This window comes from Planococcus citri, chromosome 5 (genome assembly GCF_950023065.1).
Source record: "Planococcus citri chromosome 5, ihPlaCitr1.1, whole genome shotgun sequence".
NCBI classification, from domain to species: domain Eukaryota; kingdom Metazoa; phylum Arthropoda; class Insecta; order Hemiptera; family Pseudococcidae; genus Planococcus; species Planococcus citri.
Genome location: NC_088681.1, coordinates 53,155,515 through 53,176,406, shown reverse-complemented (window position 1 = coordinate 53,176,406; position 20,892 = coordinate 53,155,515). Strand labels below are relative to the sequence as shown.

Genomic DNA, 20,892 nt, shown 5'->3' with positions numbered 1-20,892 from the left:
AGAACATTGTGACAGCGGATTTGAAAAAAGCTAGCGGATTTGATAAAACGCGGGCGTAATAGCTGAAAAGTGAGACTAAAACGCGTATTTCTTGTCAATAGGGTAGGTACTCCTCAAAAAATCTCGCTCTTTGCACTCCTTACTCTACTCCTACTCCACTCTTGCAACACTGCTCCTGCTCAGATTGTTCTAAAGTCAGAGAAAGCATAGTCGTATTTGACTCTGAATTTTTCATCACTTAGATAGTGAGCCAGAAGATTGTATAGTAGTTACAGTAAAAGCTCGTTATAACGCTCTTCAAGGGACCAAAAAAAAAGAGCGTTATAAGCCGAAACGCGTTATAAGCAAAAGTCTCGTTTTAACGCTGATGAGCGTAATACCGCGAATTCTCATTTTAAAGTAAAAAGAGCGTAATAAAAGAAGTGGAAACGTTAACTTAATTTTGAATTTTGAACAACTGGGGTACATACGTAGACAAAATCCTTCTTAAATGCAGAGAATTGATAAAAAAAAAACTTTTGGTGACATTAAAAAGTTTAATCGTCTACCTGCAGTTGTTTGAAACAATTCAATTTTCATTCTTTTAATCATTACAATAATTATCTTCTTTTAAAAAAACACATTCCTCAGTCACTTACCTGCCTTTTTTGTTAGAATTGAAATCAAATTTCTACTAAAGTTTGATAGGTAAGATTATCAAAAAAATCTTACTTTTTTTGGCCAAACAAAATCGAAAATAATTTTACTGTAAGTTAAAAAACAGATTTTTTTACAAAATTTTATAATAAACGCTTTTTTTTACTTTTTTAAAAATCAAAACTGCAAAAATTGCAAAAAAAACTGTTGTTGCAGCCAAAGTTTTCAAAAACTGAGAATTTTTTACTTGAAAGTATGCTTTTTTGTTGCAAAAAATTGGTTTTTTGTTGTCAAAATTGTAAAAAAGTGTGATTTTTTCTGAATTTTAGAGCGTTAAAACGCGATTTATAATTGCTGATGAGCGTTATATCGCGATTAATTTTACATTGGTTTAAATGGGGTTGTCTAGGGACCAGAGAAAATCAGCGTTATAACGAAATCAGCGTTATAACCGAAAGCGTTATAACGAGCTTTTACTGTATGTCTGGAAGATGTTTTTCAAGTTTCATTAAGAGACCAGCATACAGAGAGTTGTTCATTTTTTTTGACGAGACAATGTACTTGCTGAATAGTATTGTGTTTCAAACAAAATTTGAATTGGTGGTTTGGAATCAGCCTTCTATTTTCCAGAATTGGCCATAGCATTTGTAAAATTAGTTTCTCAAAGATTTTAGATAGGACTGGCAATAAGCTGATAGGTCTGTATGATGAGGTTTCATGTTCTGGTTTTCCTGGTTTATGGATGAGTAGGTATAACTTTCACAAAATATAAATTTTTTTGAGTAAAATTAGCTGTTGTGAATACCTATATGTAGTTGATTCCTTCAATTCATGTCCCACACATCAAGAATTACCAGTTTGGGGTCATTCTGGAGCCTCCGGCGATTTTTTAATTTTCTCCAGAAATTTCAAATCACTCTGGAAGGATCAATCTGACCATTATAGGTGGGTACCGAAAAATTCCAGGAGTGTGAAACGTGTTTTCGATAAGATATCGTCTAGTGTGTCTCCACGATCATCCAATTCGAAAACAATCGCAATTTGACTTTTGTAGAGCCTCCAGCACGTTTTCAAATTTCTGGAAAAATTTACAATTTTTAAAAATTTTCTAAAAATCCAAAACTGAATTTTAGCACTGAAAATTTAGATTGGAGGGGAGGGGGGAAGACATGTTCTTCCGATCCAGCTCAGTTTCATTTAAATCGAAAAGTGGCCAGTTCAAAAAATTCCCTCGCAAGTCACAGAATAACGCCTGGTTATTATTCAATATCAACGAGGAATAAACCAGCAAATACTTTTTCAACACTAAACTCCTCTAAATTCTGCAAAAAAGTTATCCGAACAATAATTTTTCCGCCTTTTTAATAACGCCAACGTTAATAATATTTCATAATCTCCCAACACTTCGCATATTTTTTGATTTAGCAATATTTTAATCAGCAAAAATTCATCGTTATAAAACACCCAGCCGTCATTTCCAATTATAATCAATTTTTCTCGAATAACTAAACCGTCGATAAAGCGAGACTTGAACAAAAAAAAAACGTGCATTGTTTGCCAAAAGCTTCACTGCTTCAGCCATATTTAAAGTTCAACTTATTGGCAATCGCTTCATTACGCTTTACCAACTTTTCTCAGACGAATAAATAGATTTCGCGTACGAGATTAAATGAAAAAAAAAAGAGAGAACACCGAATGACGATTTCCAATTACGCGATAAAGGAACATGGTGCAAAATCGAGCTGAAAAACATTTCAAGTTTACAACTTTCACACGTTGATGTTTTTTCATTTCAATTTTTTCAGTTTTCATCGGGAAATTATTCGCGGTCGAATGAAAAAAATACCGAATTTTTACATCACAATGGTCATTATTACATTTTCCTATAGACCGCACACCGATCCAAAAAAAAAAGAAAAAATACAACCGCTGAAATGTGAAAGGTTAAAACGATTCATCGATGAAGTTATTTTTTCTATAGTGCGATAAAGATAATAAATTTTTCTCTCAAATTACAGCGAAACCAACAAAAAAACGATGATTTTTCGCAATGGTTTATCTTTAACATATGAAAAAAATCAACTTTACGCTGAATTCGCGAATTTAAAAATCTTCAGGATATCTGAGCTCAGCAGACCGAGCAAAAATTAAAATCGAGTAATCCGCTGAAAATTGATAACTTCTTGGCAGTATTTATCCGCTGAAGCGTCCAATTTCCCCTAAAAAATATAGAGTTGATTACGAAGGAGCCCCAAACTTCTCTAACAATATCCTCGCGACTAGATCAAGGTTGAGTTGGCGATAAAATTTCAATTCGTTAACATTCGAGATTACAATTTCGTGTCAAACATTGCTACGAGTACAAAAGGTTCGATATTCGAAGAAGCTCAAGCTGCAAAAGGCAGGCCGAAGCTTTCCCCTTAGATAAGCATTACCTTGAATAAATACATTTTCGATCCGTCGTTAATGTATTTCAAGTGTAACAGATAAGATTTTCATCTATATAGCAATGCCTTATTCGTAGTGTAAAAGCTCAGGCGAGCGAACTAATGAAATAAAAATTCGTCGAAATTCCGGCGAATGTCTAATGTCTGTGTCACCATTTTCCGACCTTCTCGTCGCACAATGGACCTGATTGGGGGAAAACCCACGCATTTGGCCAGAAATGAAGTTGCGAGTTGCGATAAAATTATCCAGTCTTGATTTCTTTCGCTTGAGAAGTGTGGGTGGGGAGGAGGGGAGGAGAGTCGAAATAAAATTCTAAAGAATAGCATCGATCCGAATAATTCAGGAGCAGGATTTTCATTTTTTTAAATTTTTGGCGGTTTTTTGAGAATTGAAATTCCGCATTTTGAGTTAAAAAAATCAAAATCTTATCAAATTGAAATAGGAAACTGAAATTTGGATCATACCCTATTTTTGACCTCTGGAACCGATTAGTGGTGGTTTTTGTCCGTTCTGGAGCCTCGAAAAAATGTTTGAATTTTCCTGTTTTGAAAATCTGCCATAAAAGAGCCGAAATCACCCCATTTCTGACCTCTTGAAATTGATTGGTGGTTTTTCTAAACTTCCGGTCCGTTCTGAAGCCTCCAGAAAATTTTTGGATTTTTCAATTTTGGAAAATTGTCATAAAAACCCAAAATTAAATTTAGCACCTATAAACTTCAAAATATTTCGGGCACAAAGTTTCAAAAATCGTTTCTATTGGTTCATAAATTCAAAATTTTCTTCAGCAATCGTCTTTGGAACAAATGAAAAATTTCTCTTTCAAGATTGTGTCGATCAAAAAAGCTGAAATTTTGATTACACCCTATCTTTGACCTCCTGAATTGATTACTGACGCTTTCGAGCCAATCTGAAACATCTAGCAAATGTTTGGGCTCAGCAGAAATTTTCATAAATGATTTCAGCTTGTTCAAAACCATACTTTAATTGTTTTTGAGAACTTGAAAACATTTAAATTTCCACTGCATGCTACAAAATACCTCAAAACCACCATTTATGGGGTTTGGAGGTTATTAATAGGGTATAAACCAAATTTCAGATGTCTATATCTCATTTAGTCAATTTTCATTTTTTTTAAATTTTTAGCGAATTTTTAAAACTTTGAATTCGACATTTTGAATGAAAAAATCAAAATTTGATCGAATTGAGGTAGAAAGCTGAAGTTTGGATCATCCCCTATTATCGACCTCTGGAATCCATTAGTGGTCGTTTTTTTTACCGACTTTTACCGACTTTTCGGAGAAAAGTGGAGTATTGTATTTGTTGCGATAGTGGAAGTTGGGTCGGGGAGTGACTTTTCTTTGCGTTTCGAGGGTCTGGGATCACGATAGGCTCATTCCCAAAATTTCAGGTTTCCTTATATAAGGTTTATATACTTATATATATAGATTTAAACTTAGTCATTGTGGTGCCCGTTTTAAGTATACGTAGTCATTGTGGTGCCCGGTTTTGGGCTTGTGGCGCCCAAATCGGGCACCACAAGGTCTTTTTATATAAAACGATGTAGAATTTGATGAAATGCACTCTAAGGTGAAAAAAAAATTTTTGAGGCGGGCACTAGAAGTACCAAGTTTATATAACGGGCACCACTATGACTAAAAACCCCCCAAAAAATAAACTGCTCCAAAACACCTTTATCATACATATATATATGATCCTCTATGTACCCGGGCACCACAATTACCATAAAAGACCCGGGCACCACAAGGTACTAGGTACGTGTATTCATATATATATTCTAGGGGGCAATCTCGTAACCTTTTTCTAGATTAACCAGCAAACTCATAACGTTTTGGCAAACTCGTAACCTTTTTAGGACGTGACTTTGCGATGAGGTGCTATATGAATCTACAAGGTGTGGGGAGTCTACTGGCAAAGTTTGAGCAGGGACGTGAGATTGCTGTTTATACAATTTCTCATTTGACTCAATTTTCAAATGAGTGCATAGCCTAATTATTATCTACGAGGACATGAGAAAAAGGTGCTTATTGCCAAGAACCATTTTATTCATTTTGCAAGTTCTGTTTGGTGATTCTGGTGGTTGAAGGTCTCCTCTTTCACATGGCGTGGTCAAAAATCGTCTAAAATGAATTTTTGACTGCTCAATTTCAATTTAAAGTTGATTATACAGGTCCGCATTTTCGTGTTTTTCAACATTAACATTGATTTTACGAGGAAAGTATGCATCCTATGAAAAAAATGCATTGAAGGAAATTGTAGAGCATAAAATTTCCTTTCTGCTCAGAGCTGGTTATTTTTTTGTAGGATGCTTTGTTCAAAATGTATTTGCGAAAAACATGGATGCATAGGACTTGAAAAAAAAAGCTTTCCTGAAAAATTGATGTTTCGGCAATGAGCAACTTTTCCACAGGGCCCCCAAAAATCAAGTTAACGAATATAACGCGGCCTAACATCGAGTACTATCAGGCCTATGGGGTGACGCGTCGAGCGTATGCACAGCAACGAAGTTATAAAGGGGTCTTGAGATTGCTGTTTATACAAAACGTTACGAGTTTGCCTGTATGCGGCTATATATATATATATATGGACCTAAGTATCCTCGACGTCACCATACATAAACAGTACCTTTTGGTCACCAGGCTTTTAAATGCCTCCGGAGGTGTATTTACTTCATATTTGTAACCAGGATAGTTGTAATAGTGCTTATACTCTTTTCCCCACTTGATTTACATGCTTTAAGCTTATACAAAAAAAATTTACGAGAATGGTACCAATTTGCCTCCGATTATAAACTGATCTCTTCCGTGACCTTGTGTATTTAAAAAGATATTGACTATACCAAATTGTCACCTGCTGCCTTGTCTAATAGATTGCAACTGCGCTGGCTACGAATACGAAAATATAACACAACTGGAAGCATTTAAAAAGCAGTGACCAATAGGTACTGTTTATATACGGTGACGTCGAGGGTATGTCGGTGTTGATGGAACAAAATTTTTAAAACCTGTATACAGTAGGTGTATACATGACCTTTTCGTCACCGGACAAACTTTTGCCCTTTTACGTTTCAGGGGAAAACAAACCGTTTGGACTTGTTATACACAGGGCAACGTCTTCGTCACCGGCAAAACGCCTCCGTCACCGATTTCGGTGACGAAGAGAACGCGTGAGTATATAAAAGGTGGCGTAGAGGTACCGTTTGCATATCTATATATATATATATAGATATGCAAATGGTACCTCTATGTCACCTTTTATATACTCACGCGTTCTCTTCGTCACCGAAATCGGTGACGGAGGCGTTTTGCCGGTGACGAAGACGTTTCCCTGTGTATACCAAGTCCAAACGGCTTGTTTTCCCCTGAAACGTAAAAGGGGAAAAGTTTGTCCGGTGACGAAAAGGTCATGTATACACCTACTGTATACAGATTTTAAAAATTTTGTTCCATCAACACTGACATACCCTCGACGTCACCGCATATAAACAGTACCTTTTGGTCACCGCCTTTTTAAATGCTCCCAGTTGTGTTAAATTTTCGTATTCGTAGCCAGCGTAGTTGTAATCTATTAGGCAAGGCAGCAGGTGACAATTTGGTATAGTCAATATCTTTTTAAATACACAAGGTCACGGAAGAGATCAGTTTATAATCGGAGGCAAATTGGTACCATTCTCGTAAATTTTTTTTTGTATAAACTTAAAGCATGTAAATCAAGTGGGGAAAAGAGTATAAGCACTATTATAACTGTGCTGGTTACAAATATGAAGTAAATACACCTCCGGAGGCATTTAAAAGCCTGGTGACCAAAAGGTACTGTTTATGTATGGTGACGTCGAGGATACTTAGGTCCATATATATATATATACAATTTTTTTTTTGAATTTTTGATTTAATTCGAAAGCTACAAACTTTTGGATCGAAGTGAATATGCGAAATTATAGAGATCGTAGAGGCCTACTTAGATTTCAAGTTTCATCAAAATCGGTTCAGCCGTTTTCTAGGTAATGAGTTTTGAAAAATTTCGAAAAAAAATTTTGTCGCTCGATAAACTTGGAAGCTGCGTTCTTTTGGAACTTGATGATGATGCCAAAATGTTCGGCTGATAGCCTAGTTGTGACATTTAAAATTTGATCAAAATCGGTTCAGCCGTTGCTGAGAAATTAAATTTTTAAAAAATTTTGTGCAAAGTCACCCCCCGAAAATTTGAAAAAGCTCAATTTTGTTTTCGATTACGTAAGAAAGCTACGAACTTTTGGATCATGGTGCAAGTGCGAAATCATAGGAATGGTGATGGACTTGTGATACTTCAAGTTTCAGAAAGATTGGTTCAGTCGTTACTCAAGGTAATGATTTTTAAGTGAAAAATGTCGAAAAAAAATTTTGTCGCTCGATAAACTTGGAAGCTTTGAACTTTTGAAACACGATGATGGTGACAAATTGTCCGGCTAGTATCCAAGGGCTGACATTTTGAGTTTCATCAAAATCGGTTCAACCGTTCCTGATAAATAAATTTTTAAATGAGTTTTTAAGTGAAAAATGTCGAAAAAAAAATTTTGTCGCTCGATAAACTTGGAAGCTTTGAACTTTTGAAACACGATGATGGTGACAAATTGTCCGGCTAGTATCCAAGGGCTGACATTTTGAGTTTCATCAAAATGGGTTCAACCGTTCCTGAGAAATAAATTTTTAAATGAGTTTTTAAGTGAAAAATGTCGAAAAAAAATTTTGTCGCTCGATAAACTTGGAAGCTTTGAACTTTTGAAACACGATGATGGTGACAAATTGTCCGGCTAGTATCCAAGGGCTGACATTTTGAGTTTCATCAAAATCGGTTCAACCGTTCCTGAGAAATGATTTTTTAAAAGTTCAATTTTAAATGAATTCGTGTGCCAAGTCTTTACTTAAATATTTAAGTACTCGTATGTGATGAGGTGAATTTACACATAAAATTTAATTTCTCAGCAACGGCTGAATCGATTTTGATCAAATTTGAAATTTCAGAACTACACTACTTAGCGGAGATTTCGCCATCATCATCAAGTTCCAAAAGTTCAAAGCTTCCAAGTTTATCGAGCGACAAAATTTTTTTTCGACATTTTTCACTTAAAAACTCATTTAAAAATTTATTTCTCAGGAACGGTTGAACCGATTTTGATGAAACTCAAAATGTCAGCCCTTGGATACTAGCCGGACAATTTGTCACCATCATCGTGTTTCAAAAGTTCAAAGCTTCCAAGTTTATCGAGCGACAAAATTTTTTTTCGACATTTTTCACTTAAAAATCATTACCTTGAGTAACGACTGAACCAATTTTTCTGAAACTTGAAGTATCACAAGTCCATCACCATTCCTATGATTTCGCACTTGCACCATGATCCAAAAGTTCGTAGCTTTCGCGCGTAATTGAAAACAAAATTTTCAAAAGCTCAAAGCTTTCAAATTTGTCGAGCGACAAAATTTTTATTCAGAATTTTTCAAAACTCATTACCTAGGAAATGGCTGAACTGATTTCGATGAAACTTGAAATCTCACTAGGTTTGCTCGATTCCTATTAAGTATACGACCCTCAATTTTTTGTGAATCATTCGTGAACGAATTGATCAATTTTTTGAAAGAACCATTCGCCAACGAATCTTTAATTTATGAATAAATTCGTTCGCGAATGAGTCACTAATACGAATCAATTCGTTCGCGAATGATTCATTGAAAATTGAGTAAATGAATCAATTCGTTCGCGAACGAATCACATGTCTGAATCGGTTCGTTCGTGAACGATTCACTTGTATGAATTAATTCGTTCGCGAACGATTCACTTGTACGAATCGATTCGTTCGCGAACGATTCACTTGTACGAATCAATTCGTTCGCGAACGATTCACTTGTATGATTCGATTCGTTCGCGAACGAGTCACTTATACGAATCGATTCGTTCGCGAACGAGTCACTTATACGAATCGATTCATTCACGAACGAGTCACTTGTACAAATCGATTCGTTCACGAACAAGTCACTTATACGAATCAGTTCGTTCGCGAATCACTGTTTAAATAAAAGTGGATCAATTCGTTCGTAAAAGATATTTATTTTACGAAAAGTCGGTCTTCTCACGCTTACTGCGTGAGAGTTTTTTTCGTTTTGGAGTCGCCAAAAAATGTTTGAATTTTCCTATTTTGAAAATCTGCCACGAAAAGAGCCAAAAATCACCGCATTTCTGACCTCTAAAATTTATTAGTGGTGTTTCTGAACTCTGGCCCGTTCTGAAGCCTCCAGGAAATGTTTGAATTTTCCAATTTTGGATATTTGCTAAAAAAAAAAAATCATTAGCAAGCATAAACTTGCATATTTTTAGGCATGAAGATTAAAAACTCGTTTCTATTGGTTTCGTAAATTCAACATTTTCTTCGGCGATCTCTTTTGGAACAAATGAGAAATTCTTCTTTCAAAAATGTGCCGAACAAAAAAATCTGAAATTTGGATTACGCCCTTTCTTTGACTTCCTGAATTGATTAGTGACGCTTTCGAACCAATCTGATGCTTTTACCAAATTTTTGGGCTGAGCACAAATTTTCAAAAATTGTTTTGGCTTGTTCAAAATCATATTTCAATTGTTTTTTTTTTTGAGAACTTGAAAAAATTCATACATCGACTGGGTGCTCCAAAACAGCTCAAAACCACCATCTATCGATTTGGGAGGTTCAGAATAGGGTATAAAAACTAAATTTCAGATATTTATCTCGATTTAGTCAAATTTTCATTTTCTCGTAAAAAATAAACCAAAATTTGAATTTTCAAAAAATTTCCAAAGATTGAAAAATGGAATTCAGCACTTGAAATTTGGCAAAGTGATGCATTTTAAAATGCTCTTCCAACTTTTCTCGATCAGGCGTAGAAAGTTTTCAAACTATATCTTTATTCATTCTGCAGCTATTTTTCAAGTCAAATTTTTAGACAATTTCCCACCGTTGACTAAAATGACTCACACACAATTCTGAAATTCTCTATCTCCTTAAAGAATTAAAATTACAAAAAAAATATTTATCTGTTTTTATTGAAGTGTTGACTAAATCTGCAGGAACCTGTTTTTTCCCACTTTCAACGCACATTTTAAAAATCAGCACATTTCCCCATTACTTTCATTACATACCTCATATTTTTAGATATCTTGAGGTTGGACTAAGCCCTGGAAAATTTTTAGACATTACAAAAATTGCCCCTTTTAATAATAAAACGAATAAAAAAATTGACAACCACTTGGAATTTTCAAAAATTATGAAGCTAAAAAAAATTATTTTACTTACTCATTTTCAAATTGAATGTGTTTTTTTTTTTTCATATGCTGACATGAAAAAATTCTATCAGATATTACAGGTGTTCTTAGTAGTTTAAGTTGAAATATGCCCTGAAAAATTTCAAGATGTGCCAATTTTCTCGTTTTCCCTCTTTTCAAAATACTTAGAATGATTAAAAAAAACTAACAGCTGAACTAAATTTTCAAAACTTTGATTTTTTCGAAAATTTTCGAAATTCTCTAGACCTTTTCAACATAGAGAAAGTAAGGGGGAGGGTACCTAAAAATTAGAAGGGATTTTTTTTCAAAAACAATAATCCTGAATTAAGTTGGAACTGAAAAAAAAATGTCTCCTTCGTCAGTCCTTTTTTAGTGGTTGCACAGTTTTTTTTACAATTTTTGCATATTTCCCATTAAAATTATGTTTTGAAAAATTTTCAGATAGGCCAATCTCTCTACCTTGATTTTTTTTCATTAAAATGGCTTAAAATTCTGAGTTTTTGAAATTTCAACAAATCCTTAAAATGCCGACTCCCCCTTCCCCTCCTTCCCTCAAAAGAATCCTTTCTATTTGAGTTTCCTCTCTCTCTCTACCTTGATTTTTTTTAATCAAAATGGCTTAAAATTCTGAGTTTCTGAAATTTCAACAAATCTTTGAAATGTCAACTCTCACTCCCTCCCCCCAAATACTTTCAATTTGAGTTTCTCTCAAAATGAAATGAGCTGTATAAATTTTAGACTGAATGAGGTATAAAAATAAAAAATTCATTTAGCCAATTTTTAATTTTTAATCACTTTAAGTTTGAGATTACACAATAAAACAATTTTTCTCGATGGGGGGAGAAGAGGGAGAGGAACACAGGTGGAAAAGCAAACACTACCACACTACCACTTCGCGCTACAAAAATCAAACACGTAAAAAAAAATCACTATTAAACTCGTACGAAAAAACTTCTCTAAATCCAGGTGCACCACGTTTCTCATTCAGTGCCTCTGAAAATCTTTTTATTCGCGATTCGAATAAATTCTCGAACATTTTCCATTGAAAAGAAAAACTACGCGTAATTCAGATAGTCGAAAATTGCGCCAGAAAGAGAAAAATAGAAATCCAGCATTTTTATTTGAAATTCCAACAAGCGATACGCGATGTTTTCCAATATACAAACTCGACTTTTGAGGGGTTAAAATTCGTCTATAGTATACACAAATCCTGGCGAATATTACAAGGGTTATCGGTCTCGATACAAACATGTTTGAAAAAAAAAAATCACGCGTACGATAAATAACGATGAAATGAAAAACTATATAATTTCGGTAGAAATTGCCGCCGCATCTTTATAATTACACGAGTATTCGACTATCTACATTCAGTGTATTTTTTTTTTTTTTTTTATTCGCACAAATGCCAGCAATTTTTGCGAATGGAGACTAAAAATTCGAATCGAGCATTTTTCGGGTACTTTATTAAAAGTTTATTTTTAACTGTGTCGAAGAAGAGAGAGAGAAAAAACACAAACAAACCGTTCGAGGAAAATATTTCAATTTTATAAAAAAAAATTTCGCGTGTTACGAGTTGGTCAATTTTAATGATGGGCGATGAATTTATTAACACAAACCTACATAGTTCACCTTTTAGGCTATTTTTCTCGTTATTTCTTTTTTCTCTTCGAAACGATGCAGAAAATGAGGAATTTTTTTCATAAGAAAAATACCCGATCAACGTATACATTATAGCCTCGTCAAAGCAGGCCGACGTAAAGAAAAAGAAAAAAAATGAAGATGGAGAAGAGAACCGTTCTCTATAAATTTTTCGAAAAAATTCCCTCGGTTCGTTGAAATTATTACAACGTACAAACAAAGCAATAAGTATACCGAATGCTTAGCGACAAAAGATGAAAGAAATGCCAAATAGGTAGAAGTACACAGCTTATAAAACACAATGGCCGGCAACAAAGAACGTTTGAACATCGCTAAATAATAAATTTATCCTTTCAGCTTCACAAAGGCTACGTTTATTCCGGTTATATCGTACCTAGTACTACTTTTCGTTTGTCTACGGAAAAATCATAAAGTGCTAGACGAGAGAATAACGGACCAAGGCTGGAATTCTCGCCAGGTATGCTTGTTTAGATTAAAATCAAAGTGTGTAAATTTGCGCCATCTCGACAGCCGGCACTTCCTGCTGCGGTTCTTTCCCTCCCCTCTTCCAACAACACGCCGCAATAATCGTGCACGCGAATTTATTAAATTTCGCTAATTTATCGAGCTACGTCTTTCAACTTCGATAAATTCGAACCTTCGAGTACACATTTATTCGAAGGTCCAAGGAAAATTATGATCTCGAATCCTCGAGGTTAAATTGGCCAAAAATTTTGGCTCAATTTGCTCGAAATTTTAATTCGTGATACCTCAAATAGGCGGAAATTGGTCAAGAATAGAGTTTGATCAACGTATACTCGTATATCGTACGTGTATCTCTTGCAAAGGACCCATCTTACCTTTTTCGTTACGCCTTCGGATATTCCGGCGTGACTTATATAGGCTGTTTGAAAAAAAAAAAAATTATAAAATATGTACCTCCACAACGATCCGACACTAAAACGGATTTTTTTTTTGCACAAATCGAGAACGCCTCCGATCACAACTATATTATTATTTTACGTAACCATACTAGAAATATCGCAAAAGGCAACGCAACTCAACACGTTGACAAATGCTCAACATCGAAGCGAAAACTGAACCATACCGTAAAGGAGATATAATCTGTAGCCGGCGCTTTTTACACTCGAACGCATGCCCATCGCTTGTATTACGAGTACTATAGTATACGAATTCGAATACTACGAATACTGAATACAGTGTCTCCGTGTTTTAGCATTTTTAAATACACACGTCGCTTTACGTATATACGTTGGTTGCCTTTTTCACATCACCATCGTCATCGCGTCTCCTTTTGTCCATGCACGTCTCGTAGCACACGTATTATACAACCAGCGTAGACCTTATGACACACATTACCTGTACCGTACACATTTCACCGTGCATATGAACTATCTCCATAATATACTCGATTCCCCGGCTTCGCAAATAATTTGAACATTTCTCGATATTTCCAGCCGAAGAGAAATTATGAGTAAATAACAGACACACTCGACGACGTTCTAATAAGAAAGTCGTCATTTTGGAAATTTATGAATTGAATTACCCCGACCGAGACCTCATTATAGTCGGGGAGCACGCTTAAGGATCTATTCCACCCCCTCGTCGATCCTCCGGGACAACTTTTTTCTTAAAGGGGGAGTCCTAAGAAACATTTCTAGCCATTATCCTCAAAAAAAAAAGTGGCCCCACTTACAAAATGGTGGCCATTTTGATTGACAGGTAAGCCGAATTCGCAGATTTTGCGTACCAACATAGGACTAGCATAAAAAATTTTAAACCGTGCAAAGGTAGATCGAAAGAGCAGGCAAAAATTCATCACCTGTCGAAATTTCAAGTGCTAAAGTGCCTTTTTCGATTTTTGGTGAATTTTCAAAAATCAAATTTTGGCCAAAATGTGAGAAAAAATCAAAATTTTACCAAATTGATAAAGAAAGCTGAAATTTGGGATATACCCTATTTTCGACCTGCCAAATCGATTGGAAACTTATTCAAACCGTTTTGACCCGTTCTGGAGCCTCCAGCAGATTTTTAAAACTCTAAATTCCTACAAAATTTCATCAAATGGAGTTGGATAGTCGAAATTTCCTCTGCAAACGAATTTCAATATGCTACGAAGTCAACTGTAGGTGAATTTCGAGTCGTTTTAAAGCCTCTAGCAATTTTTTGAAAATTGCTGGAGCCTCCAGTAGATTTTTGAAACTTGAAATTTCCCCAAAATTTCATCAAATGGGACTAGCAATCCGAAATTTACTCTACAAACTAATTTCAATACAATAATACATATATGAAGTCTACTGTATTGTGGTTTCAAGTGGTTTTGAAGCTTCCAGCAACTTTTTAGAAATTTTAATTCTCCTAAAAGCGCCACGAAACCTCTCAAAAAGTCACTGGAGGCTCCAAAACGACTTGAACCCACCTGAAGTCGTCTTCAGAGGGTGTTAAAATTGGAGTGCATAGTTAATTCCAGCTTTCCATCTCCATTTTCATGAAATTTTGGGGAAATTTCAAGTTTCAAAAATTTACTGGAGGCTCCAGTAATTTCCAAACAATTCATCGAGATATCGTAGAAATCGCCTAGTCCTTGTACTCAAAAAAAAAAGTGGCCCTTGACAGGTCAGCCGAAATCGCAGATTTTCGTTCCAACGTAGGATTTGCACGAAATTTTTCAAACCGTACAAAGGTAGCTCGAAAGATCAGGCAAACATTTATCACCTGACAACATTTCAGATTTTTGAAACTTTAAATTTTCACAAAATTTCATCAAATGGAGATGGAAAGCTGAAATTTACTCTACACTCCAATTTTAACACCCTCTGAAGACGACTTCAGGCGAGTTCAAGTCATTTTTGAGCCTCCAGCGACTTTTTGAAAATTTCTGGAGCCTCCAGTAGATTTTTGAAACTTATAATTCCCGCAACATTTTAACAAATGGAGTTGGAAAGCTGAAATTCACTTCGCAAACTAATTTCAATGCTATATTATGAAGTCGACTACGTCAGTGGTTTCAAATGGTTTTGAAGCTTCCAGCTACTTTTTGGAAATTTCAATTTTCCAAAAAACGCCATACGACCTTTCAAAAAGTCGCTGGAGTCTCCAAAACGACTTGAAATCCACCAGCAGTCGACTTCGTAGCGTATTGAAATCAGTTTGCAGAATGAATTTCGACTTTCCATCTCCGTTTGATGAAATTTTGGAAAAATTTCAGGTTTCAAAAAACTACTGGAGGCTCCAGTAATTTTCAAAAAGTCGGTAGAGGCTCCAAAACGACTTGAAATCCTCCTACAGTTGACTTCGTAGCGTATTGAAATTAGTTTGCAGAGTAAATTTTGACTATCCAACTACACTTTGATGAAATTTTGTGGAAATTTCGAGTTTTAAAAATCTGCTGGAGGCTCCAGAACTGCTCAAACCGGTTTGAAACCGTTTCCAATTGATTTTGCTGGTCCAAAATAGGGTATATCCAAAATTTTAGCTTTCTTGGTCAATTTGGTAAAATTTTGATTTTCCCCCTCATTTTTAACCTAAATTTGATTTTCAAAAATTCACCAAAAATTGAAAAACGCACTTTAGCACTTGAAATTTTGACAGGTGATGAATTTTTGCCTGGTCTTTCGATCTACTTTTGTACGGTTTGAAAAATGTTGTGCAAGTCCTATGTTGGAAGTCTTGAAACGCAAAATCTGTGATTCCAACAGACCTGTCAATCGTAATGCCCGCCATTTTGTAAGTAGAACCACTTTTTTTTCAGTACAAGGGCTAGAAATGTTTCTTAGGACTCTCCCTCTAAGAAAAAAGTTGTCCCGGAAGATCGACGGGGGGGGGGTGCAATAGATCCTTAAGCGGGCTCCTTGACTAATAGGTACCTATCCTATATACATACAAAAACCCAACAAGCCCCCTTCCTAAAGAAAATAGCTAGGTATGGATTCATTTAAATGGAAGTAGGGAAAAATCAAAAACTCAATTTAGGGAGCCGAAGTACATTTTTTCTTTAAAAGAGGGTTATTTAGTCAAAATCTGGTCATTAGGTATTAATTCTCTATTTTTTAATTCAAACTTCAGTTTTTAATTCATTTATTTTTCCAAGATTTTGAAATGCTCAATACAAGTTATTTGATATTGATTTTGAGGGAGAACTCAAACATTTTTTTCTTTAAAATAGGAATTATTGCTCAAGTAGGATCCTGACCAAAAATGGAAAGTTTCCAATTTTTTTTTTTACAAACTTCAATCTTTCATTTTCTTATTTTTTCATTTCGGAGGACTTAATACACAAGAACCAACATTGTTTTTGAGGAATGGGGAAATACTTTCTTGAAAATGGAGGTTATTCAGAAAGATTCTGACCAAAGATGAAGTATTTTTTTTTTGAAAAGTGGAGCATCGTAGAAATGGGAAATTTTTGCACATTCGATTTTTTTTTCAATTTTTGTTTCATCACTAGAGGAAACTATCAGACACTGGTATAACTTCCTCTAGCATAAAATTCAATAACTTCGGGTATAATTGGGTGCAAAATAGCGAAACTTCAAAATAAGAGTCCAACTATTGAACATTTTCGGATTTAAAATGCAAACTGAGAATTCATTCAAGAATGGAAAAAAAAAAAAACGTTTAAAAATAAAATCATTAAATTCAGTTGTTGTAATCTTACCTTGTTCACTGCTCGTTGATTATGTTCGATGCACCGAAGTTAAAACAATTTAAAAAATATAATTAATTCGTATCGCGACGAATAACTCGAAGAGGAATCTTTAAATTCAAAAAGTAGCGTAGGTACCCAAAGTAGTTACGAATGAATTATGTGATTCTGTCTGCTTATATTTATATGTATAGATTGTAGAAATGTTTTTTTTTTTTTTTTTGGAAACGTGCGTAAGAGAAAGTTGAATGACAGTTCCACTGACGTAGATTCCGTAGGTTTACGAAAAAATCATCTGTGTAGGAAGGTAGCACATGTAATGAAGCAAATAAGTTGCATTAGTTCTGTTTTTTTTTTTTTTTTTCTTTTTTTATCTGGAGTACATCATTGATTCAAAATTTGAATGAACAGCATCAGAATGAAAATATTCTGACGTAAGTGGATATGTACTTGCGTATATTATGTAGACGTAAAACGACTCATCCCAAATTGCGAATGAAGTCACTCCTTTTGGATTTAGCTAGCCTCCCGCGTTTGCGTTTTTGGCCGAAGGAAATGGATTTCACCACCGGGGGGGGGGGGGTCCCGAACCCATTCTGACAACTTTGCATTCCAAGTACACGTTTACATGTTGTTCTTTTCATGAAATAAGGGCATGAGCAAGTTGATGATTTCAAATTGTTCGATACAATGCTGATTTTCCAAATTCCATGCGTGAGTTTGAGGAATTTGTCAAAAGTTTTCCAATGTTTGTCTGCAGATTTGAAGGTTTTGATCAATTTGGAAGTAATTGAGCGTTTGGCTGTGCTGGAGATGGTGAAAAAAAGGAAGCAGCGCTGGAATCGCTTGGAATTTGAATCACTTTTTTGTTTTGAGCAGCCCAGCATTGATACCCAGAGATCAACTCCTTTAAAGACACATCTGGAGAAGTGGCAAAATGTAGACAGTTTTGAATTATAACTTTATCATATTCCATTGAACCAATTTGTAGATATTAACTTTGTTTTTTTTTTTCGAAAAAGGTGTTTGTTGGCTATGCATGATTTAGTTATTTGCGAAAATTTTTTCTAATCGGAGTTTTTTTTTCTCTCTTGAGTTTTTCGGTTATTTTACGTTTATTATTTTATGCTCATAAAACTTGAGGTGTAATTTATATGATACAGAAGAACACAAACAATCCGAATTATCTTTTCGATATTCATCTCCAATGAATAAAAAATCTTGAAAAAGATCCCAAAATAAAGACTATATATCTTCATTGTCTAATTTTCCCATCATCATTTTCATAACGAACCACTCAATTTTTCACCAATACTTCACACGCATAAAAATATACAAAACTAACCCACAATTTTTCAAAACAATTCTTCTTCTCGTACTACCCAGTATTTCTACATGTAAAAACCAACAATTCCGCAACCACTAGCAATATTCACCTACATCTGCGTTTTTCTTTTACTCGTACCTCGCGGTAAAGCTCGAATTTCAGCTGCTGAAAATCACTATTCCGCCGGGAGTGATTGAGATGTGAGCAAACTTGACAGAAGCGAAAGTAACTTCTATAAGTATTTTCACGCGATGGAAAAAATCCTCCTCTATTTGTTATACTCGTATGCCACGTTTGAGAGAGAGAGAGAGAGAGAGAGAGAGAAAAAAAAAGAAGAGGGAAAAAACTACAACTTACATATACGAGTACAATATTTTTTCTATGCAACGACAAAAATTCTCATTCGATTTTCATCGATTTTCAAAAGATGAAATTCTCGTCGAGAGTTATAATTGTTTTTTCTATTTTGGTCTCGTGATACGTGTGCACTGTGCAATATTTATGTGTCTTTTCGAGAGTTTTTTTCGGGGGATTGATTTATGGAAATAAATTTTCTTATGGATGAATGCAAATTTCATTTTGAGCAAGTCTTCGTGGATATCATTCCAGACATTACGGTCGAATAAAGTTTTCAAGTAAATTAAGGGCCGGGCAGGAAGGGGTAGAATACTTCTTATGCATATAACTGCATCAATTTAGCTCGGTAGGTAAATAAAATATACACATTGAGTAAGTAATCAATATGATGTTATGTGAAAAAAAAAATGAAGTCAATTTTCTTAGTTCTCGAACTTTAAACATTAAAATTCAGTTTTTGATGAAAGATTTCAGCTTTTCTCCCTGATGCATTTTCAGTATTTTTGAATTTTTTTTTCAACTTTGAAATTGAATTTTTTCGAAAAATTTGCAGACGTAAATTTTTTATTCAAATTTTCAATTCAATTGTAGCAAAAAAAATTCAGAAGACCATGAAAACTGGTATTTTTTGCTATTCGAATAAATGTTCGAAAGTCTATCGACCTTGAACAAATATTTTCACGTAACTAAGAAAAAAAAATTCCACAAAAATCCCACTACTTGAACAAATCACATCACAATTTGTTGATGGATCCAACAAATAGCTCGCAGGTGAAAATTTAATTTTCCCAAATTCTCTCATTCCCACTCAGCATTGTAAAATAATACGACATTTGACGCAATTTTCAAGTTTTTCTCTCGGTATTTTCCAGATTTTCGAAGGAAACCAATTCGCAAATTAAATTTCAAAATTTGATAATATAAATTCCATTTAACGACGCAGCGAACAACATTCTTAGCCACGGTATTTCCTAAACACTTGGGCGATAATTTCTAGAAATTCTCTTTCCTCACACGCCCCTTCGATCAATTTACAAAACTCAAAACATCGTCGAGGAGGTTCCATCTGTAGCATTACTCGCCTACACTTTGACATCACAACAAAAATAAACTTTCGAGACACTGGAAAAATTCCGACGAGCGAATAACATTTACACCTTCTTTCACGAGAGACGAAATTTAAGAAAAGCTTAAATTTCAAAATATTTACAATACTTTCGAAAAATGAAAAAAAAAAATAATCGACACGCCTCTTCGTCGTCAAACTCTCCGTAGGTAGGTGAAATTGTATCGAGCGAATTTTTAAACCAAATCCGCCAGTTAATCTCCATAATTTTCACGGTTCGAATTTCTCATCCTAGTTTTATCTCATTATTGATATCATTTTCGTGAATTAATCCTCGTATAAAATAATCGTCGACTATAACTATAATAATTCATCAAAGCGTAAAAATCAGCTCTAAAAAATAAAATGACAGTTATTTTTTTCAAAATATGAATTACACGTAATCCTCTTATACGAGTACGTTGCGAAGAGAAAAAAAACCTCGATTTAAATATCGGTCAAACAAACTCGTCAGGGGTTTAAAAATTAATGGATTATTTTTCAAATTACACTACACCTACGTATAGGTAAGCTAAAAAATCTAACCAGGAAGTAATTTTACAGGGGTGAAAAAAAAGAAACACGAAAAGACAAGAGATTTACGCGAACATCTCAATACCGCACCTAGCAAAGCAAAAAGCTCATCTGGGATTAACGAATAGTTTGTAGCTGCAAAAAAAAACACGTCAACTCGGCTTAATAAAACGTGAAAAATGACTAGATGTGGAAAATTTTCGTAAATTCAACAAGCTACATGTGTGAGAACCCTTTCAAAAAAACGTCAAAAATTCCACCATGATTCTCACAGGTATCGTGGAAATCAAATCTTGGGTAAATTTGGTTCAAAGAGCATCTGTATGGAAAAGAACGTCAAAAAAAAAGGGTCACCCTCGATCGTCGAATAAACGAGAATAATTTTCCATCAATTTCGCGGAATACTCGACTGCGACAAATTTTTATAATAAGCATTGAGATTTGGTCGGCTCGACTCTCGACTTATCAAACGAATATATCTTCGTGTCCGAAAATAACCGAGTAAATAATTAGAGAGGTAGACGATTCGTCGTCATATAGCACTCCAGGGAATCCGACGATGAAAAATAAAAGGCTTTACCAAAAAAGCACGCCACTCTATGTATATTCCGCATCTCATAATCTGATAACCTTTTTCAATCGAGTGTTTGGCGAATTTCTTTGATGTCGAATTCAGTGATGCGGTAACCACGACGTAAAATAATTTTCAAAAGATCACTCGGTACAGAGCACCGGCATCGGCAGCATCCACCATGTCTATACTGATTGCCTATACTGCTATGTAGATAATGAAATGTAAATGTTCACGGTAAATTGCCCCGAACAATGGGAATTACTCAGTCGAGCGAGAGGTGAGACATTCTGAGCAGAAAAATT

At 34.8% G+C, this 20,892-nt stretch overlaps 1 protein-coding gene across 4 annotated transcripts in view; it reads right to left on the bottom strand.

The window, feature by feature from the left end:
• The window catches only part of LOC135847918 (zwei Ig domain protein zig-8-like), a 450,816-nt gene that overhangs the window by 380,694 nt on the left and 49,230 nt on the right, over positions 1-20,892 (bottom strand). Inside the window, exon 1 of one of the 4 annotated variants that reach the window (XM_065367658.1) lies at positions 12,888-13,147. The exons of 1 other annotated variant lie outside the window; for it this stretch is intronic. The gene's annotated coding sequence lies outside the window, so the exon portion shown is untranslated. Of the gene's footprint in view, positions 1-12,887; positions 13,148-20,892 lie in introns of those variants that run through there. 2 more of the 4 variants (XM_065367655.1, XM_065367657.1) reach the window with 2 other exon arrangements.